This window comes from Pteropus medius, unplaced genomic scaffold, assembly GCF_902729225.1.
Source record: "Pteropus medius unplaced genomic scaffold, Ma_sr-lr_union100, whole genome shotgun sequence".
Classification (NCBI taxonomy): domain Eukaryota; kingdom Metazoa; phylum Chordata; class Mammalia; order Chiroptera; family Pteropodidae; genus Pteropus; species Pteropus medius.
Genome location: NW_024354498.1, coordinates 6,480,866 through 6,503,943, shown reverse-complemented (window position 1 = coordinate 6,503,943; position 23,078 = coordinate 6,480,866). Strand labels below are relative to the sequence as shown.

General features: G+C 40.7%; 1 long non-coding RNA gene, 1 other non-coding gene and 1 pseudogene across 2 annotated transcripts in view; 2 read left to right on the top strand and 1 right to left on the bottom strand.

Annotated features, from left to right (window-relative positions):
- LOC120594303 (uncharacterized) overlaps positions 1-20,907 on the top strand; it is a 29,964-nt gene extending 9,057 nt beyond the window's left edge. Inside the window, exons 3-5 of the long non-coding RNA XR_005650540.1 lie at positions 15,478-15,580; positions 19,035-19,098; positions 19,710-20,907. This is a non-coding gene — a long non-coding RNA (uncharacterized LOC120594303). The remainder of the gene's footprint in view (positions 1-15,477; positions 15,581-19,034; positions 19,099-19,709) is intronic.
- LOC120594309 (5S ribosomal RNA) lies at positions 7,496-7,614 on the bottom strand. Its single transcript, XR_005650542.1, has one exon. It is a non-coding gene; the product is annotated as a 5S ribosomal RNA (ribosomal RNA).
- Positions 20,908-22,747: 1,840 nt separating the features above from the next.
- Positions 22,748-22,866, top strand: LOC120594368 (uncharacterized; annotated as a pseudogene).
- Positions 22,867-23,078: the final 212 nt, after the last annotated feature.

The following is a 23,078-nucleotide window of genomic DNA, read 5'->3' as shown; positions in this document are numbered from 1 at the left end:
TGCCATTATCAGTGAGCTGGAATATTAAGAATCTGTCTTCATAACTGCTGGCTTCAGGCCTATACATCCTCTATTGTGGAAATCAGGAAGCTGCTGCCAGCAAAATGGGTGCCATGGGTCCTGCCTCTTTTCACTCATGCAGCTAGGGTCTGGACACTGGACTCGCTCTGCTACTGCCACTGAAAAGACTAATGCTTCCATAACCACACTCACCTGCAGAAATAGCAAAGGCAAGGCCCCCTTTTCATGATATATTACTTCCTCCTTCTAAATCTTGCAGTGGGTGCACCTTATTGTTGGAAACTACATCACAACCAGAAGCTTAGCTAAGGAATGTAGTTTTTTGTTTTCTGAAAGTAGCACCACAAGGAGGTTGAAATGGATATTGAGTAAGCAGATTCCCACTGTCCACAGCAGAGGTCAAGACTGGTGGCTGAGAGACCAACTGAGAAGCTGTTGAATAATTCATGAGAGGTAAAGGTAGCCTGAACAAGGAATAAAGAGAAGGAGATAGATTGGAGTGAGTTTAGGAGGCAGGATTGATTGGTGTAGGTTGTTTTGATATGGGGGCAAGGGGACTGGGTGTAAAGTCAAGGATGACACTGGGGGATGATTCCTTGAGAGAGAGAAGCCAGGAAGAAGATAGATGGGTGGAGAAATGATGAACGCATTTTTCAACCTCCAAAATCAGATATCTATGGGGCCTTCAAATGGACAGTAGGAGCTGTCGATAACAAGTCTGAAGGCTCAAGCAAGAGTCAGGTTAGCGAGCTGGAGATTTGTGAGTCATCAGCATAGAGCTGGTAAATGAAGCTGAGTAGCAGGATGAGATCACTACAGAAGAATGTATGCAACCATAATTATTTTTTTAAGTACTATTGAAGGCAGAATTCTAAGATGGTACCCATGACATTCCCCACCTGCTGTTACTCCCATGATGATGTTAGGTTATGTCGCCAAAGAGAATCTGCAGGCATTATTAAGGTTACTAATCAGTTGACCTGAAAATAGATTATTCAAATGGGCCTAACTTAATCATATGGACATTTTTAAAAGAGAGTTTTCTCTGACTTATAGAAGAAGAAATCAGATTTGAAACATAAGAGGGATTCATTGAGAAGGGGTTTCTTCATTGGTGAGATAGAGCGGGCCATATGGAAGGACCTGAAAGTAAACTCTAGGAGGTGAGAATGAACCCAGCTGACAGCCAACAAAAAAACAGGGACTTCGGTCCTACAACCATAAGGAACTGAATTCGGCCAACAATCCAGATGAGCTTGGAAGAGGACCCCAAGCTCCAGATGAGAACACAGCCCCAGCCATCCCAGATGACCTTGACCTCAGCCTTGTGAGACGTGAGCAGAGGACCCAGCTATCCCATGACTGGACTCTTAACCCACAGAAGCCGAGAGATAGTAAATGGATGTTTTAAACTGCTAAGTTTGTGTTAATTTGTTATACTTTATAATAGATCACTTATAGAAAGAAATACTCAGGACACATCTCAGGAAAACTAACTTTTAAGGGGCAGGCAGAGGAAAATCCTCAAAAGAAGACTGAGAAGAAGAGGTCAAAAGCATGGAAGGAGATCCAGAATTATGTAGTGTCATGAAGTTAAAGGAAAAATTCTGATAAGAGGAAGAAAGTTGTCAAATGTGCCAAATATTGCCGAGAATTCAAGTAGAAACTGGATTCAAAAAAGACATTTGAGCGAAGTGATGTGTAGAAATACTCACTGAGGCAAATGGAGGAAAAAAATATAAAGAGAGAAGTGGACACGGCTTTTTCCGGAGGTTAGTATTTAAAGAGGAAGAAAAAAATAGACGTTGCTAAAGAGGGGTGTGGCATCAATTTAGCATTGCTGGTGTTGCTTAGGGAGAGATATGCTGATGGGTAGGTGTCAGTAGAGAGGGAGAGGTTGACGATGTGGGAAGAAGGAATAAATACTCGATACTACAAGGACGCTGAGTAGTGAGGAGGTGATGCAAGCCAGAGCACAGATAGACTAAATAAGAGAAGGGGCATTTCTTGCATTTTGCCCAGAGCAATGAATGGTAGGGGAAGAAGAAAGGCCATAGATCAGCACATAGCTCCGTGTTAGAGAAGGAGCTTCTTCCTCCCTGACATAGAAAAGGAAGTGAGATTATCTGCTGGACGTGAAGAAGGAGGTGGAGATGGGTTGAGAAGTGTGGAGTAGGTCTCTACTAGAGACCTTGGAGAACTGGAGAGGGGCTTTTGGAACAATATAAAAGGATAACTGAGGGCATGGAGAGTGTGGTGGCGAGGAGATCGGGGACTGGGTCATTCTATACTTACCTGCATCGATGGCAGATTTGCCAGATGGTTGAGAAAGAAGGACAGGAGACTGAAATGATGAGGCATGGAATTCAAGCCAGACAAGGAAAGCAGTGACAACGAAAGCGGGGAGGGAGAGCAGAGAGGGGGGCTGTGGAGCTAATAGAGCACAAAGAAAGTAATGGGATCAAGGAAGAGGAAGACCCTACGCCTATTAAGGCAAGGTTATAATGAGTACAACTGAGTGAGACAACTGGAAATTTTGGAAGTTGTGTTCTGAGAGAGACATGCGAATGCGTATCTCAGAGGTACGGTACAAAATAAGGGCGGAGTGGGTGGCCGGGTGGAAAGGAGGTGAAGGTCACAGGAACAGAGAAGATCAAGGAAGGGACTTGCTTGGGTGTTGAGTAAGGAGTCATCTATGTGGATGGCAAAGTCACCTGGGATGGCAGCTGGACCTAATGGAAAAGGTGACTGCAATCCACTTGCTAAAGACTCCAAAGAAGGACAGGGAGTGGTATACAATGGCAACAGAAAGAGTATGGTGTGATTTTTTAAAAAACAACTTACCGTGATATAATTCACATGTCACACGATTTACCCATTTACAGTGCACAATTCAATGGCTTTTCGTTTATTCACAGAATTATGCAATCATCACCACAATCAATTCCAGAACATTTTCATCACTGCAAATGGAAACCCCACACCCCTTAGCCATTACCACCCAATCTCCCCATCCCTCCCCAGCCCCTGGCAATCACTTATCTGCTTTCTGTCTATGGATTTGCCTATTCTTGCCATTCCATATAAATGGAAGCATACAATATGTGATCCTTTGTGACTGACTCCCTTTACTTAGCATAGTGTTTTTTAAGATTCATTCAAGTGGTATCACACATTGAGATTTCATTTCAGACCATGATTTTAATGAATGGAAAGAACCTCAAAAGAGCTTAGGGGAGGTTGCGAGGCAAACACTTCCCTTGGACACCAAATCATCTCTGGTCATTAACATTCAGTGCAAAATTGTTATAAGTACCTCTTTCTCTTAAGAGTATCTAAAATAAGTCAATATTAAAATGCTAATGCTTGCTTCTTCCCTCCCATCCCCAGCAGTAAATATTACTGAAAGCCTTGCTTAATTACGAAAACTGAACCTGTCATTGTTGCTTCATGTTAACTACTTGCCTAAGAAACACATTCATCTTGCAGAAGAGATAATGAGGAAAACTGGCAATGCCCTAATAAGCTCTAAATTAAGCATACATAAATGTATAAAATATAAGAATCAGGAAAAAAAATTTTCTACTTATTGATCATTAGTGTTAATGAGAACAGCAGCAAGTGGCTTTGTTCCTGTTCACTTAGAAAGTATAAAAACAAGGTAAACAAGCAATTAAGAAGGTTAATGTGAGGATTCAGTTTTCATCCTGATAATGGAATAATTTATTTCCTGGCCTATTGACCTTGGAAGCCCTTGATGGCTCCATCTTTTCCAGTCTTTGGCTAATTTTCAACCGTGATATTAACAAACTGTGAAAATGGGAGCAGGGCCTACCAAAAGCAATAAAACCCACCGAATACATCTACTTCCAGGAAATGTCAATTACAAATAAGTGTAAAGGACTGTTTTCTGTATTGAAGGGACCAGAACCCCTTATTAATACCAGCGGAGGAAGTAATCCAAGAGACTAAATGTGCTGGTGAGAGGGGTAAGGCTCTCCAAGGAGCTCGGGCTGTAAAAGACACATAAAAACCTGGGAGGAGGGAGATAGCAATCAGACTCAAACCGCAAGAGCAGCACAGACTAACACTAATGCAGGAAAGACTAGCTAGAGGGAACTGAGGCTTGCTGAAGGGGATTTGAATTTGAAGATTCATTGCTGCAGTGCAATCTCTTTTGTTTGCCCAGCATCCCTCACTCCTTTTAAAAATAGAACGCCCATTCTTTGGGAAAATTGTTCTCTCCCGCTACCGCCATCACTCCCATTCCAAAGATGCAAACTAAAAGAATGCGAGTCTTCAGATTTGGACACATGAGATCTAAGAATATGAAAACAACTTTCAAAAGTGATCCTTAACATATCATCTCTAATCTATGGAAAGTAGAAGTGCTTCTTAAAGACAGGAGATGGGCAAATGTCTTAGTTTTCAAAAATGGGGAGAAGGTAGGTGATGCAAATGTTAACTGGGATCTCAATAAGAATTCTCCATTAAGAATATCATACGGGTGGTGTGTGAACTCCCAGAGAGAGAAGAGGTGATCCTTAAAGCAACCAGCATGGATTTACTAAGAAAAGACGCCTGACAGACAGGCGCTGGTTTCTTTTGTGGTATGTTCATTAGACTGGTAGATCAATGGAATGCTATGGACATAGAGGTTTCTGTATTTCCGCAAGGCATTTTTCAAAAACTTTCATGGTATCCTTGCGGAAAAGATGGAGAAACTGGATGGATGATAAGATAATTTAGCAGCATAGCCATTCTTTCCTAAGAATGCTCATTAATGATCTATCTTTGTCAAATCTGGCAAACTTTGTCAAAGGTCAGAGCTATTTTCCTAGTCTGGTTCTTTTTAAGTAACCTGGATACAGGCTGAGTGAATCTGGTTATTAATGTATGGAGAACAAAAAGCTGGGAGGGAGTGTGAATAAATCAGATGATAAAGCAGGTTCCAAACTGGCACTGGCCCAGGAGTGATGTATCAGCTAGTTTCTTTTGGAATAAGGTGGAGTAAATGTGTGAATAAATGCATAAATGGTCATCTCTATTAAAACGAAATTTAAATAGGACAAGTTTTAGTGTTCTCTCCTTGAAACCAAAGTTAAGGATATAGTGAGAATGTGGTAAATAGCAGTATGTGGAAGAGAAGACTTGGGAATTTGAGTGGCCTGAAGCTAGTAAGAGCCAAGAGTGTGATGAGGCTACAGAAGAAAAAAAAAAAGGAACCCAAAGGAATCTTGCACTGTTTAGATAGAAATACAGTATTCTCACTATTCTATGTTTTTGATAATCAATCTTAGCATACTTTGATTTATTATGTTTGATTCTGAGAAACATATTTCATGAGAGACGTAGACCAACTTCAACTCCTTCATAGGAGTTATATCATAGATAGTGCTATAAATCATGACATAAGAGCAACAGCCAAAATGAGTGAGGATGGTTAGCTCAGGGAATAAAATATTTAGGGGCAAAAAGGATGGCTCTCTTACAGCATTGAAAGAGATGGATGTAAGACAGAATTCTGTTTAGTTCAAGAGAAAAACAAGGATCAACGGATGAAAGTTACAAGGCAGTAGATTTCAGATAAAATGTAAACAAGTACTACTAATAATTAAGAGTCTGGAATCAAAGTAGGTGAGCTCCCAGGTGTTGGATACGTCCAAACAAATGATGTGGCAGAGGGGACTCTTCTGCTACATGAGGGGCCAGACACTCAAACCTTAAGGCTCCTTTCAGTTTGGGGAAAAGCTCATTCAAGTCGTCCTGTGTGTGTGTGTGTGTGTGTGTGTGGTGTTGTTTCTCTCCGCCCTACACAGAACTGGAATGTTTTCTGAGTTCTATGTCGAAGTCTGTAATAGTCAGTCATAAATGAGATAGAAGGCCAGATTCTAGAATTCTCTTTGGCTTTCCCCCAAAATACCTACCACACAAGCACGCCATGAAGGGACTCTTCTTGAAGCTTCTCCGTGTTTCTCATGAAGATACTTTCTTATTTCATACCCCATTTATATTCATAATTTAACTTTGCATCGAGGTGACTTCTTTCCTTTTAAATAAGAGTCTTTCCTTCAGCTGCTTTCTTTTCGTTTGTGGATCTCTCTTCATTTAAGAGTGGAGAATCACGCATTTTTTCTCCTGAAGCACCTGGATCTCCTAACCGTGATTTCCATCATTGTAGATTCCTATAACGTAAAGATACTTTTCTAATTCTCCTCTTATTCTCTCTCCAACAGGACTCTGTTTTAGAAGGTACTTAGTATTTGTCACAAAAGCCTGAAAGAGCTTTTCAGAGCCTCATACAAAATAATATGCCCTTCGAGTCAGGCCAACTCAGGCTTTGAATCTCGCCTTTTCTGTATACCGTAATCAGCTTGCTTAATCTCTCAGAACCTCAGTTTCCTCATTTACTAAATGAGGTTAATAATATATATATATATATTTCAGAAAGTTATTTCGAAGATAAAATAAAATAAAGTGTGCCAAGGACCTATCATAATGCTTAGTACCTAGTAGGTATACAATGGAATGTGGATATTATTATTAATTCCTCACATAGTAACTTTCCAACAATTCTCAGTTCTCCTTAAAGTGTGTGTGCTATGTGCAGTTAAGTCGGCTCTGACTTCTGGCGACCATATGAATGAGTGAGGTCCACAATGACCTGTCTTCAATGGCCCTGCTCAGCTCCTGTAGACTCAGGCCTATGGCTTCCAGTCCATCTCATGTTTGGTCTCCCTCTTTTCCTGCCACCTCTGTTTTTCCCAGCATTATTGTCTTTTCCCTGCCTTCTCATGCTGTGCCCGAGAAGGACAGCTTCAGTTTTGTCATTTGTGCGTCCGGTGATGTTTCAGGCTTCCTTTGCTCTAGGACCCACTTGTTCATCTTTTGGGCAGTCCAGGATATCCATAGACCTCCCTCCGACCCCAATATTTCAAATGAATCAATATTTTTCCTGTCAGCCTTCTTCACTGTCCAGCTTTCACATCCGTTCATAATAATTGGGAATACAAGGATGTGGGTGATCTTAGCCTTGGGCTCTGATGACACGTCTTTGCTCTTGGTGATCTTTCCTCATTCTTCCACTGCTGCCCTTCCAAGTCTCAGCCTTCTCTTGATTTTTCGGCTACAGTCTCCATTTCAATTGATGACGGGGCCAAGGTAAGCAAAATCCTTAACAATTTTGTTACTTTTATTGTCTACGTTAAAGTTATATATTTCTTCTATATTTCTTCTATAGTCATGATTTTGGTCTTAAAAAATGCAGCCCTGCTTCGGCACTTCCTTCTTTCACTTTCCTCAGATGTTGTTTCAAATAATTGCTATGTTCTGCCAGTAAGATGGTGTCATCTGCATATCTTAAGTTACTGATATTTCTTCCACCAATTTTCACTCCTCCTCCTTCATCCAAGTCTAGCCCAATTTTCCAATTTTTAAAAACAATTTTGAATAATTAATTTTTTATTTATTTTAATGCCTACAGCACCTGGTCTTCCTAGGTGGTCTCCCATCCAAGTACTTACCAGGCCCGACCCTGCTTAACTTCCGAGATCAGACGGGATCAGGCGCGTTCAGGGTGGCATGGCCATAGACTAGCCCAGTTTTTCATATGATATGTTCTGTATGCTGATTAAACAAATAGGGAGATGGAATGCATCCTCATCTGACACCTTTGCCTGTAGGAAATCATTCTGTCTCTCCATACTCTGTCCTGACTGTGACTCCCCATCCACAGCACAGGTCACATTACGCATAAGGACAGTCAAGGGCTGAGGCACGCCCTCTTCTTTCAGAGCAACCCATGCCTTTTCGTGTTCCTTGCCGTCGGAGGCTTTACTGTAGTCATAAAACATAGACTAAAATTTAATTTCTCACTGCTATAATATTTCTATTTAATATGTTTCATGCGAGTTGTCCATTTCTTTCCCTAATCTAATCATTTACAGCTAAAATGTCCTAACTTCATAATGATTTCTAGTTTGTTTTTTTTAATGACATGATGGTAACCTAGTCCAAGGCATATGTTTATCATAGGCTAGACTTTTTCTACTACCTGTTCTGTGTCCAGGTCTGAAGCTATAGTTTTCCCAAAATGCCTTGCCCAGAGAAAAGCAGTTTCAGGGTTCCTGCCTGCATAGCCTGCCCCAGCCAGGCCCAGGGCATTGATTGTTTCCTTCCTGTACTTTGCAGAAATTGGCCTCCTCTGTTTGATTTGAAGTCATGAATCTGGATCACAGTGAGCGGTACACTCTGCTTAATGAATCATTAGTAGAACAGAAAAAAGAACAGAGTCAATTACATGCTGGGTTGGTTAACCAGCCTTTCCCTGAATGCTGTCCTGCTCCAACCTACGCTGAAACAGGGAGGCTTTTGTATAGCAATGACTCCCTCACCGCTAGTTCTGTCTGTTGAACCTAAGACTCATAGTCTATATTCTTGATTGATTTTAATCTGACTTGGCAGCTTTCTTAAGTATTGTAGCCATCTGCAAGCGGGAATAATGAGGGCTTTGTACAAACATCATAGTTGCTGGCCTCCCTCCCTCATGTCCCCTTTCTGTGTTCTTGATCACATGCTGTATCCTCTGCCAGTGTCAAACTCTGCATGGTGGCCCTTCAGGGCCAGGCTCTTGGAGCTCACTTAGGAGGTGGTAAGGCCAAGAAGTAAGGGGAAAGAGAGTGGTGGACAGGTAAACAATAAACAAATAATTAGGTGATGGTATATGCTACCCTTTTCTCCTCTGCATCCAGGCCTCCAGCCTCAGAATAGTAAACTTCCTGGAATGAGCTCTGTTCTCTCTCAGCTCAGTGACTTTGAACACCTGCAAAGACCTTCCTCAGTCTTTAGAAAATCTCAGCCCTTTCACATCCTCGGTGAGGCCTCCTTGACATTCCCAGATCGTGGCCTCTCCTGTGACCTATTGTTATCCATCCACTCCTACTAGTGCAGAGGCTACTTACAAGCAGGGACCATGTCTTTTCATTTTCTGTAACTCAGAGACTTAACACAGTGCCTGGCATATAAAGATTGCCCAGTAACTCTTGGTTGATTGACTGAATAGGTCAGGAGAGTTGAAGGCCAGTCTCGATTTATTACATAAATAATACTGAACCTCCGTGATATCCTGTGGGAGCCAGATAATCTAAAACGAAACACATAGCTCTGTCAGATAGTGAGAAATGCCAAGGGGAGAGGGGAAGGGAGTGAGAGTGAGAGACACACAATAAGCAGATAAACAATTAGGTCAGGAGGCGATAAAGAGAGAGAGAGAAAAATGCAGAAAGGGGCTACAGTTGCTATTTCAGATAGAGTGGTCACAGAAAGCCTCCCTGGCAAAGAGATATTTGAGCAAGATCTGAAAGAAGTGAGGGAATTAACCAGTAGAATCCAGGGGATAGGCCTTCCAGGCAGAGGTAACAGGGCCAAATCTTAGAGCTTGGTGAGAGGAATTGCGGCGTATTTGATGTAAGGAATTGGAAGAAAACTAGTTTGGCCGAAGTAAAGTGAGTGAAGAGGAGATTTGTGTGAGGTGAGAGCGAAGAAGAAGAAGGACTGGGAGAAGGAGGAAGAAGAGGAGGAGGAAGAAAAACAGACAGAAGACACAGCATCAGTTGGCTCTAAGGATTAAGGTTTGGGCCCAGGTGAATGTGATAAACCATCAGAGAAAACTTACAAATGAGATCCTGAATTCCTATGGTTGGAAAGTAGGAGAAAAGCCAGAGGAGTAGATGGGAGTGGGGGAGCAGGGGAACCAATTCTGAAAAAAGAGACAATACTAAAAATAACAGTCTAGTATACTTGATGTTCCCTCCAGGTAATTGATTACAGTATTCAAAGAATAATTTGTAAGCACCCACACAGGAAATTAGTGAGCTAGGAGCTACAATGATGGGGTCACAAAGAACATCGCATCAGTCATCGGATTTCTTTTTACTTGTAACTTCACTAATATTAGGCTGGTTGATCAAAGCAATGTGGTACAAAGAGTATACAGAGATTTCTGCAAAGCATTTGGCAAGGTCTGAGTATCCTCGTGGACGAGATAGACAGACGTGACGTGAATGGTCACCCCGTTAGATGGCTTTGTTCTTTTTTACTATTATTTTTTATTCTGGTGAGATACACATAATATAAAATTTACCATTTTAACTGTTTTAAGTGATACAATTCAGTGGTATTATATATATTCACAGTGTTGTATAACCATCACCCCTATCTAGTTCTTTTTTATCACCCCCAAAGGAAATCCTACATCCATTAAACAGTCACTCCCCATTCTCCTTTCTCCCCAGGCCCTGGCAATCACTAATCTGCTTTCTGTAGCTATGGATTTGCATATTCTGGATATTTCATATAAGTGGAATCATACAATATGTGGCTCTTTTCGTCTGATTTCTTTCACTTAGTTTAAGGTTTTCAAAGTTCATCCATGTTGTAGCATGTGTCAATATTTCATTTCTTTTTATAGCTGAATAGTATTCCATTATATAGATATACCAAATTTTCCTTATCCATTCATCTGTGATGGAAATTTAGGTTGTTTGCACCTGCTGGCTATTGTGAATAGCACTGCTATGAACATCTGTGTACAAGTTTTTGTTTGAACACCTGTTATGAATTCTTTTGGGTTTATACCTAGGAGTGGAATTGCTGGGCCATATGGTAATTCTATGTTTAACCTTTTGAGGAAATGCCAAACTGTTTTTCATAGCAGCTATATCATTTTCTATTCCCACCAGCAATGTACGAGGATTCCAATCTCTCCACATCTTCGCCAGCACTTGTTATTTCTGGGTTTTGCTTTTTTTTTTTTTTTTTTTTTAAATAGGCCATCCTAGTGGGTGTGAAATGGTATCTCATTGTGATTTTAATTTGCATCTCCCTAGTGACTAATGATGAGCATCTTTTCGTGAGCTCATCGGCCAGCTCTACATCTTCTTTGGAGACGTCTGTTCAAGTCTTTCATACATTTTCAAATTGGGCTGTTTGTCTCTTTGTTGTTGAGTTGTAAGAGTTCTTTATATATTCTAGATATCAGACCCTTATCAGATATACGACTTGAAAATATTTTATCCCATTTTGTAGCTTGTTTTTTTTTTTACTTTTTTGATAGTGTTCTTGAATTCACAAAAGTTTTTAATTTTGATGAAATCCAATATATCTATTTTTTCTTTTTTTTAACTTGTGTTTTGGTATCATGTGTAAGAATCCATTGCCAAATCCAAAGTCATGATTTACCCCTAGATTTTCTTCTAAGAGTTTTATAGAGACCCTACCCTGATGATACTCTATGTATTCATGTTGAAGTTGGAAGGGCAGGGAGCACGGTATCCTGTAACAGTGGCCTTGGGTAGTCTGTGAGAAAAAGGGCCTCCTGGTGAGGGCAACAGCTTCACGTCAGAAGCTGGCCAGGAGAGTTTGTTTTCCAGCACCTATTCAGCCTTCGGGTCTTCAAAGCTTGCAGAGTTTTCTTCCAGGGTTCATTAAACATAACTTCCTTTCAGGGGCAGAAGTTAACTGAGCTTAAATAGGGTTCCTACACTTTGTCAGAGGTCGGGGAAGACACTGTGTTAATAGGCAGAGTCCAAAAAGTAACACAGAGCCAATCACGCAGCTCCGCAGAGCTCTCAGTGCGCATGTGGGTAAAGTCCCAAAACTATATCCCAAGAAGTGATTGGGAGCCACTCGGCCTCCTCCCCAAGCCCTGCAGGGACTACTTGACTTGGCCTGGGATGATGACAGACAGAGCAGTAGGTATTAGCCTCTGCACACACTCCTCCCTTAGCTACACGAGTTTTCCAGTGCAACCTGATTCTGATTTTTCTGCCTCCTTCTTCCACATTTAAGGACCCTTGTGATTGCATCAGACTCACGCAACAATCCAGGATAATCCCCCTATGTCTAAGTCAGCTGATTAGCAACCTTAATTCCTCTTTGCCATGCAACATAAGGTCTTCACAGATTCTGGGGATTAAGACATGGACATCTTCAGGATCGTTTTTCTGCCTACCACACCTTATACTTTCCTTGTCATCTTTAGGGTTCGAAAGGATCTCCAAACTGCTGAGGAGGAATCATGGGATGGAATTATGGCGGCTTTATCATCCCATGTTTTCTGTTCATTGCAGATACCCTGATCCAGGGGTTCTGCGGTTTGGGCATAAGCCCTGTGACCACCTAGTCACTGGCCATTCCTACTCAGCCAGATGACTTGCCAACAACCCCAGAGAAAATGTATTCCACCCCCGGGCGAACCTTCCTGTCTTTCCAAGACCAAGCATTAGGTCAAGCTGTGTTTACTCCACATCGAATGACAGCTATTCAATCCCAGGGCAGGGACAAATACTACACACAGTACATAATGCAGGGAGTAAGGCAGGTTCATTGAGGAAACTTAGAGGAGGGCCAGTGAAATGTGTGACAGACAATGGCATACATGCGTTGTATATGCCCTCCTCCCAACTCTTCTTTTTCCATAGAAGGGCAGGGTTGGAAGCATCAAAGATTGGCTCCAGGAGAAGGGCTCTGCTCCTCTGTACTTGAGAAGTTGAGAGGGGCAGGATGCGCTCAGTTGGGAGTGCATCATCAGGAATTAGGAGGACTTGGGTTAGTGGTCAATGAGACATGGATCATCCTAATCTGGAATTTTCACACAACAGTCACCTTTCTCAGCTGAACATTTTGAAGTTCTTCCTATGATACAGCCTGTTACTAGGCTCCCTGAAGTGAGGCACAAGCCTATCCAGCAGACCATCTATCTCTCTTGAGATGGCAAACTGATCAAATTTTCAGATGATGCCTGAGTGGAAAGAATACCAAATTCAGAATCAGGATTTTGAAAGATTGAAGCAAGCCAGAAAGATGTTGTAAGAGTTCTTTATATATTCTGGATATCAGACCCTTACCAGATGATGTTTATTTGTGATTTTTTTTCCTTTTTTTAAATTATTTCTCTCTCTCTTTTTTTGCAAATGTGTCTAAATACTCCAGCACTGGTGGGTGAGATGGGTCACCCATGGAAAAACTCCCAACTTTCTAGGCCACACACACACACACACACACACACACACACACACACACAAAATTCCAGTTATTTTAAGAACTTAGTTTTTCCTTCAAAGAGTAACAAAAACTAGAAAGAATAAATGCCTGCTTAGGAAAAGTCAACATGAAAACAGCTACTAGTGCTCTTAACGGAAGCCAGAGGCTACCCAAGTAGCCTACCAAGAAATGCACTGAAAGCACCTAAATTTATTTCTAACATCCCATAATAGATAAATGTTAAAATTTCAACAATATATCTCCTAAGCCGGCAAACTCAAAAACCACTGGTTAGCAAACATTTTACTTGATGGACGAATATCTCTCCTCCACTATTAGGAGCTGCTTTAACTAAGAATGTTCCCCTCCAGTTGCCATACATAATGCAATTAATTGAATGGAGTGTGTACATTAGGGCGGGGATGGAGGTAGAAAAAGTACAATTTAGATACCAAAGCAGAAACCGTATCATTCCAGAGTCAATTTCCCCACCATGAATTTTTTAAAACCTCAAAATCCATCAAAATGGTTCTATAATATTTTTCATCTTCAATATCATGAGAGCACCAGAGAACAAGCCAATTACTTTCTAAAAAATTTATGAAAAAGTAAATCACAGAATTTTATTCAATTTTTAACTATGTGTAATATTTATGAGTCCACAAATTCCAAATGAAAAATAAGAAAAAAGTAATAAAAGTGATCTGTTTCCAACTGAGAAGCATGCATTTGAAAATTTGAATCTGCTTTTGCCAAGTCTTACCAGATTTTCTCCTGGGGGCCTGGACAGTTAGCATAATACTTACAGATTTTCAGATAAAGAATGACTCCTGAGGTTTGAGTTTTCACTTAGCTGATATCAGAGGACCTAACTGTTAGCCAGGCCCAGAAAAAATTCTGAATAAAGTGACCTAGGAACATCTGTGCCTCACCCCACCACCCCCTCCCACCCCCGTCCAGTTCCAGTCACCACCACTTGGAACATTCACATGACTTAAATCTTTTACCTTGCATTGTTCCTCTGACGTGCAAACAGCAGTAGGAGAAAGGGAGCTGGTAAATAGAACATCCAAGAATATTATAATTTCCAAGTGTTGAAAGAAAACGCATCTGAACGTTATAGCAGGTATGATTTCGAAGTAATATTTGGTATTTGAAAATAACACAGAATACAAACAAGTATTCTGTGTTATATGGTAGTGTTTGACTATTGACTATTTACAACTTCAGAAATACAAGATCATATATCAAAACTGTGTCTATCCTAGCAAAGAGAAAAACAGGAATTGTTTCAAAACACAGGGTAAAATTTAAGTGCTATATCTGAATATGATGACATCCTCACGAGCGGCACATAAAATTCAAGTCAGTATGGAGCTGTTGGATGATTTTAAAACAACTAAGCTGACTCTCAAACAGTCCTCAGGTAGGAAACATCAAAATTGCCCTCTCTATTAATCTCAGTACTATCCATTTCAAACCGTGCTTTTCTTTTGAACTTGCTTGCAGACCAGAATGTTGGTATTTGATAAGCTATAAAAATAATCACAGATGAGGGCAATAATCCCAATAAATTTTTTTTTGGAATGCTGATAACAAATAATCACCTCTTTTAGATAAAGATCTACCTCAAAGAAGTTGTGAATGCATTTTGAGTTTTCCCAAAAAATGGATTTCTATCCATAATCCAAAAATCAATGATAAAGATGAAAAGTCCCAAAGAAAAATGTGGAAAGGGCATTACATCTTCCTACTTCCTCAAGAAAATGTCATTTTAATTTAGCACAGAAAAACAAGTGAATATACACATTTTTAACATTTTACCCTCTTGCAATCTGGAGTAATAATTAGTATGACGATCTGGAACACTACTACTGTTTTAATTAACATGTGAACATCTCCATATTATTATTTTCAGGAATAAAAAGGTCAGACTACAAACTCAGCCCAACCTACTGGTTTCTCCTTCTCTACACTGAATGTTCCAGTAGGGACTGATGGCTAAAACAGAAATCGTTGATGTATTTTGGAAGCTATGACTGTACTAAGTCAAATATGCAAATCCAGCTTCTCTCTGGGGGCTCCATTGATTCTTAGTGTCTTTTTTCTACGCACCCACTTCCTTCCCCTCTAACTTCTCTAAGTGTCCCCAGATTCCTACCTCTTCAGTTTGCATGCCCATCTGTTCAGTGAGCCTAGACAGATGCTGCTTCCACATCTGGCCTGCCCTTTCCCTCAGCCATGCAATTAGGATCAGCACTTTTTCCTATTTTCATTTTTTTCCTGAGAAGCAATTTGCCCCTTTACACTATCACCCTGAATAAGGAAACACCCATTTTGCGCCCCACTTTGTCATGAACACTTAGACCAAATCCTGACCGCAAAAGATGAATGAAATTGTGTGTTTTATTTAAGGTCGGGAGCCAATGGATTAAGAGAAAAAACTCGAAGTTCAAGACTTCATTTGTGGATGTTATAGCTTAGACATTTTAAGAAGTCACCTAGATTTTCTCGAAAAGTAAGTATAAAACTAAAAGAATCCTTCATGATTAATGTGGTATCTTCCTGTATAAACTTAAAACTTCTAATCTTGTTTTTAAGAAAATGCTTTAAAATAGGAATAATAGAAATTCAACCAGCAGCAAAAAGATCCAAATTGTAGAGAAAAGATTACAATTCTACTAAAAAACAGCCCTACTTTCTGTGAAGAAAAATGCAAGGTGGCCAGCCCTGACTCAGCACAGATGGGACAATAATAGCTTAAATCGAATTCTTCTACTGCAGGATTATCTTTTTCATTAAGGATTTAGACTCAGAGAGAGCTGGGCATTTTTGCTCATTCTTATTCTCAAAATAATAATATCCTTTCCTTGAGCCAGTCGATTTTATTTAAAGTTTTCTATAGCTAAGACTGCTATAAGCTATAATACCCCAGAGGATCTTTTGTGTGTTGCAAAGAAATGGCACAGGTATATTGCTTTTTATGGTGCAATGCCAATGATCACCCCCTTTCTATCTCATTTTTATTTAAATGATAGGAAGACAGAAAAAAGTTGCATTTCTCTGTAATCCCTAGTCTGTGACCCATGTTAAATTGTTTTTAGGTCAGTGAAAAATGTTTCCACAACACACATTTTAACAAATAATTTTACATAATGATAAAAGTTAAAAATAAAACTACCGACATTGTTGCACTAATTGCTTGAACATTCCTGTATAAAATGATAGAATTATTTCTAATATTTGCTTGAATAGACTATTTTTCTTGTGAAGAACCCACTCATAGTGAAATAGAGTCAGCAGAGCACCCGCATAAAGAGAAAAATTAATCTATTCTTGTCTTTATTATGATAATGGGATACTTTTCTCTGAAGAAATTAAAGCCCACGGCATCTATCCCCAAACCCTCTGGTGATGGTGTTTGGAAATGTTCTCTTCCTTTAGTGATCAAAATGAGAATTTGTGAAAGCTCTTTGTAAGCTACGAAGTAGTATTTATGTATAAATTAGTATCATTGCTGGCTTAGTGCTTATTTATATCTGAGGCTAAAAATGAGACACCTGGAAGTTGTTTTAGTATGGTTCCCCCGAAGCAGACCCTGAGACTAGGATTTGGGCGCAGGGAGTAAACTGGGGAGGTGATGTCAGGAAGCCTAAGTGAGGGAGTGGTGAAACCATTAGACAGGATAGGGAAGAAGTCCCCAAGAGGGTGAGTTATGAGTATAAGCAGGTGCAGATGAAGCTCTGGGGAAACAAGCAGCATCCGAATCGTCCCACTGAGGATGGGAAGCTGAGGTATTAAGCCACAGGCTTCTGTCCTTCACTGGTTAAGCGCTGCCCTTGGGGATAGTAAATCCCCGGCACTTCTTAGACACCTTGCGCGTAGGCTGAGCCAGCTCCGAAAGTACAAGAGAAAGCCCTCGGGCAGAGATGCAGAGAGACCCGGTGGCTGCGCACGTGTGAGCCTATCTTCCCCCGTAGCTTCAAGTGAACCCGGGAAGGCTGAGCGCATGTGCGGCAAGGCATCTGTGACGTGTGCTGACAAGCCCACCGTCATCGGCAACCTCAGAAGCAAAGTCAATAGCAGGCTTCTGGAATCTCACTCGCGCTGTCTGTCTTGGTCCCAGGCCTCTCGTAAACTCTTGGCATGAGTGAAGTGTCTTAGGTGAAACTACCCTGTTCCCTTTATTACTGTGTATGGGTGCCACTATTAGCTATTTCTAGATTGAAGTGCTGTCTGGCTTCTGCTTCGTTTCATGAAATTTATTGAGATAGTTTGGGAGGCAGCACATTCTAATACAATTTGTTCTAACCCTGGATTTTCATTAGAATCATCTAAGGAGCTTTGAAGGAAAATGCTGATGCCCGGGCCTCACTCATTTAAAATAAGGCTCTTTAGCAGTGAAGTCAAGGTCTTGAGTGTGTGTGTGTGTGTGTGTGCCCGCCCCTGTTTTAACTCTTTAGATGATTTTTATTGCGAACAAAATTGGAATCACTGGGTAATGAAGAGAGTGTAGCTTTGGAGAAACTTGGAACTCAGCCTTGGGTATAGATTCCTGTCGCTCTGCTAAGCAGCAGTGTAACTTTCTATGAGTAACATACCTTCTCTGGGGCTCAGTTTCCTCATTTATAAAACAGGGTTATATATCTGTCACACAGACTTATTTGAGAATTAATTGGATGCAAAAAAAAAAATCACTCTACTCTTGTGCCTGGCACATAGTTGGCACTTAATAAAATGTCAGTTCTCACCTTCCCAGTACCAGCTGACTTGCTCTGAAAAGTGCTACTGTGTCTCCATACATTGGAAAATGAAAATTAAGTTTTCACATGTAGGTGGAGAGGGTGGGGAGCTGTAAGAACAAATGGAGGAGGGCAGGATAGGATCGTTATGCTGTCAGAAGTTAATGAAACAGAATATAACAAGAGAACAAACAACTGGCTGAACATGGAAACAAGGAAACCACTAACTGGCTAAAATACAATTATGCAAAGGCTTCTTCAGGAACAGACTTAGGATGGCATGAGAGCCAGTCCCTGCTAAAGGTAAGTGGATGCTGTGGGGTCAGGCCTCACCCTCATGGAATGTCTGTATGGAGTTGAAGTCCCAGATGGAAATAACTTCAAGCACAGGAAATATTGACCAGGGAGCCTTTACAACACCCTAGATTAGGCTAAGTACCCTCTTCTGCGTTTCTTGGGTTACCTTTAAATTAGCATTTGATGTTGTAGTCACAGTAACTATGTATTGACTAGAAGACTGTGAGTTTTTTCTAGGCAAAGCTGTGTTCATTCATGGACAATACCTGATGCGCAATTGAAGTTCAACCATTATCAAACTAAACTAAGTCAAAACAGAGCCTGGGTCAATGAGGTGGTCTTTGAGATTGCTTCTTCCCCTGTATTTCAGGAATGCTGTTTGTCCAATTAGAGAAGAGTAATGTCAGGAGAGATAAAATCTGGATCCATGTTGCTTCCATAAGGAATTCCAATCTTAAAATGGTGACAGTATTACATAGGAAGGCATAGGACAGAGTCACAAATGGAGCTCGGGCCCTCACTATGAGACTTTATCAGTTATGTGAGCCCATTCTGTTTGAGTTGAGTTTTCTGTACCTTGCAAGCCAAAGTTTCCAATGGATATGGTTATTGTTGGGAAAGGCAGTCTTATGTGCACAGTCTTTTGACCCCTGCTTGGCCATTTCAGAATAGGCCTTGGCCTGGAACATGTCCTTACCAAGAGGTGAAGAGCCCACACAGCTGGTACTGGGCTTATTGCCCTGTGTGGGCATCTTTCCCTGTATTATACTCAATGAGTGTTCCTTCATTCTACTCAAGCATGTATGTCAACGGCCTACAGGCATGCACCCAGCTTTCAGTATTTCACACTTCCTGGGGAGGGCCCAGGGTCCTTCTGATGTGGCACTGGAGGGGTGTGCATAGACTAATTGCCCTGTGTTGGCTGCCCTGCAGACCTGCTGGCCACTGGGGACAGACACCTTCTATTGAAGCTGAACTTTCTCGGCCTCTTCTGTGTGTAAGTAAAGGGTTGTTTTATCCAGTTGTTGCCTGTGTTGTGTTTCCTTTGCAACTCTGGTATGAAGGTGTGATGGGCGGAGGTGTTTGGAGTCCTCCTCTGGGATTGGTGGCTGGTGCATGGTGTTCTGATTGACAGGTATCTATCTATAGTCAGATTTTACACAAAAGTATAGTGAGTACATTATCTTTAGATAAGCAGGATGATAACTAAATTTCTTAGCATCAGTAGTTGTATTAGTTGGAACTTTTTTGAAACAGACAAAAAAGCAAACAAAAAGGACTGTAGGTAAAAAGGAATTTATTGGAAGGATCTTCGGATAATTCATTGCACGGTTTGTCTCAGCGGGACAGTGATGTGATTAATGGAAAGATGCCCATGCACACAGTTAAAGGAATATGTTTTCTCGGATGTCAAAAGATACAGAAACTTAGCTGCAGCCCAGTAGCCTCACAAAACAGAAGACAATGCAGCTTGCATCCTTGATTCCTCTGAGGTCCCTTTAAGGAAGGTGGGCACAGAGTGAGAATCTTGCTGGGTGGGAGAAGCTTTCACCCGCCTCTTCTCTTGGGATCTTTTTACACTCTTAGCTCCTTTCAATCATCCTGCAGAGCCTGACTACCTGCTTGCCTACTCACCGGATATAAGAGATGGACATAAAACAACCCTTGCACATCCCTCACTCGCCACGAGACTGGTGACATCAAAGGTTAAGTTCCCATGAGTTTCTGGGTCTGCGCCTTCAGACATTCTTGAGGTTCATTCTACTTCTAGATTAGAGGTCAGAATCAACAAACAAAGTCCTAGGGAAGCAAGAACCAAAGCAGCCCTGGGAACCTCAGGGACAAGATGGGGATCCCCTCTCCTCAAACTCTACCTGCCTCCCCATCTCTGCTTCTCTCTGCAGGTTTCAACTAGGATGTTGAAACCCTGGTTGATAGCAGCTCATGAGCTCACATCTTCCCAGCTCAGACACCTGAAAAGAAACAGTTCCTTTCCCTTAGGGCTAATTTGAAAATATCCAGGGAAGTTCCTCTGATGGAGCAAGCTTGGATCATATGCCTTGTCTTATGAATTGGGTTGTCTTAGTCACCTGGGGTAGTTGTAACAGAATGTCAGAGACTGGGTGGCTGAAGGAATACATTTATTTCCCACAGTCTGGAGCTGGGAATTGTGAGATTAGGGTGCCAAGATGGTTGGGTTCTGGTCAGAGCTCTCTTCCTGGTTTCCAGATGGCCACCTTCTTGCTATGTCCTCACATGGCGGAGAGCAGAGCCCTAATCTCATTGTCATGAGGCTCTGCCAGTGAAGACAAGTCCTCCAAAATAAAGAATGGGTCATTCTCAAAAGGCGGGGTGGTGGCCACGTAAAATAAGCAAATGCCAGCACAACAGTAAATAGAAAAACTTTGAAATCCAAACAACCTTTACCACTAATGCCACTGACCCTGTTCAGGAAGAGACATCATCCCAGAGAGCCTCATTTCTTAAAGACTGGTGCCCGACAGAATTGTTTTTCTAATCATGTTCAGTTGTGACAGATATTGCTGGGCTCCTGTCCCATCAAGAAAACATTTAAAAACAGAGGGCGACAGTATGGTTTCTATTTCTATAAAATGCCTAAAATAGGCAAATTCATAGAGACAGAAGCTAGATTCGTGGTTGCCAGGGGCTGGGGGGAGATGAGGTGAAAGCTAAAAGATATGGAGTTTCTTTTAGAATTGATGCAAATATTCTAAAATTACAGTGATGGTGTGCAACTTTGTGGATATACTAAAAACCATCGGCTTGTACGCTTTAAGTGGATGAATTGTATAGTATGTTAGTTGTAGCTCAATAAAGCTGTTTATTATTATTATTATTATTACTATTATTATTTTAAAAGAACAGAGGACTGAAAAGAAGCTTAGAAACTGGTTAAGTAAGAAAAGCAGATGGACACCTCTTCAGCAAACCAGACCCACAACCGAAGATAGTGGATAGAGGACAAGCTCATTATTTAACTCAAGAGCTATTCCAAGTGTAGGCCCCACACCAGCAGCTGCATCTCTTGGGGGCTTGTTAGAAATGTGAATTCCTGGATTCTACCCCAAACTATCAAATCAGAATTCCTGAGGATCACTAAAGTTGAGGAAGCATTAATTTGACTCATTGCTCCTTTTAATAAACAAGAACTCCTTCAGTAACAGTGTGCTAGGTACTGTCAACAGTGCTTTCCAAGCTGCAGGCCAAACAATATGTAAAAGCAACAAAATGTAATTTTTAAAAATGTTATTTGGACAATGAACCTTTAATTCTGTACTTAGCAGATAATGATACCAACATAGCAGGGCTTATTATCAATCAATGGTCATATTTACAGTGAAGATAGTTTATTTGCTGGAAGCTGCTGAAGCAGTTAACTGGACTGATGTGCCTTGAAGCTGCAAGTATTTTCTCTATGACCTGCAGGAAAGATACCTCTATCAGTTTTTCCAGTGAAGATGCTGAAATTGATGTGAATTCAATGAAATCTGAGATGCAGGTGGAAATTCAGAGATAGATTTGTCATCTTGAAAGCCAATTACTTGCTCCAATGCCACATTTCCAGATCCAAGGTTTGAGGACAAATTTATCTCCCCTGATCATGTGAAGCATTGTAAGTGTGGCACACATATTAGAAATAAAAAGCCAGAGCAAGAAAAACAATCTCAGGGCTGCTCCTGAAAATATTCAGAAATGATCTTTTTTTTTTCCTTAAGAATTTTTTTTTATTTTTCAAATACAGTTGCTATACAATATTGTATTAGTTTCAGGTGTACAACATAGTGATTGGACATCTATAAAACTGAGGAAGTGATCACCTCAATTAGTCTAGTACCCATTTGACACCATACACAGTTATTACAATATTATTGACTATATTCCTTATATTATACTTTACATCTCTGTGACTATTTTGTAATTACCAATTGGTACTTCTTATTCCATCTCCCTTTTTCACCCCCAACTCCTCTCCCATCTGGTAACCCTCAAAATGTTCTCTGTATCTATGAGCTTGTTCCTGTTTTACTTACTTTGTTCTTTAGATTCCATATGTAAGTGAAATCATGTGGCATTTGTCTTTCTCTGTCTGACTTACTCCACTCAGCACAATACCCTCTAGGTCCATTTATGTTGTTGCAGATGGAAAGATTTCATTCTTTGATTGATTGATTGATTTAATGGGTGAGTAATATTCCGTTGTATATATGTACCATCTCTTCTTTATCCATTCATCCATTGATGGACACCCAGGTTGCCTCCATATCTTGGCTGTTGTAAATAATACTGCAATAAACATATAAATGCACATGTTCCTTCAAAGTAATATTTTGGGTTTCTTTGGAGAAATATCCAGAAGTGGGCTTTCTGGGTCCTACTTTGTCTCTTGTTATAGCCTTTGTTTTAAAGTCTATTTTGTCTGGCATAAGTATTGCCACCCCAGAATTTTTTTTTTTTTATTTCTATTTTCATGAAATATATTTTTCCATCTCTTTACTTTCAGTCTGTGTCTTTTGATCTGAAGAGAGTCTCTTGTAGGCAGCATATGTAAGGGTCTTGTTTTCTTACCATTCAGCCAACCTATCTTTCAGTTGGAGCATTTCATTTTCATTTGAAATACTTGTTGAGTTTACGGCCATGACACCCTGAATGTGCCCAATCCTGTCTGATCTCGGAAGCTAAGCAGGGTCAGGCCTGGTTAGTACTTGGATGGGAGACCACCTAGGAAGACCAGGTGCTGTAGGCATTAAAACGAAAATGAAATTCTTGTTGATAGATATGTAGTTATTGCCATTTTATTATTAATATTTTTGATATATATTTCTTTCCTTCTTAAAGTAGTCCCTCCAACATTTCCTGTCATACTGGCTTGGTGGTGGCGAACTCCTTTAGCTTTTTCTTGTCTGGGAAGCTCTTTATCTGTCCTTCAATTAATGCTTCCTCAATTTTAGGAATGCT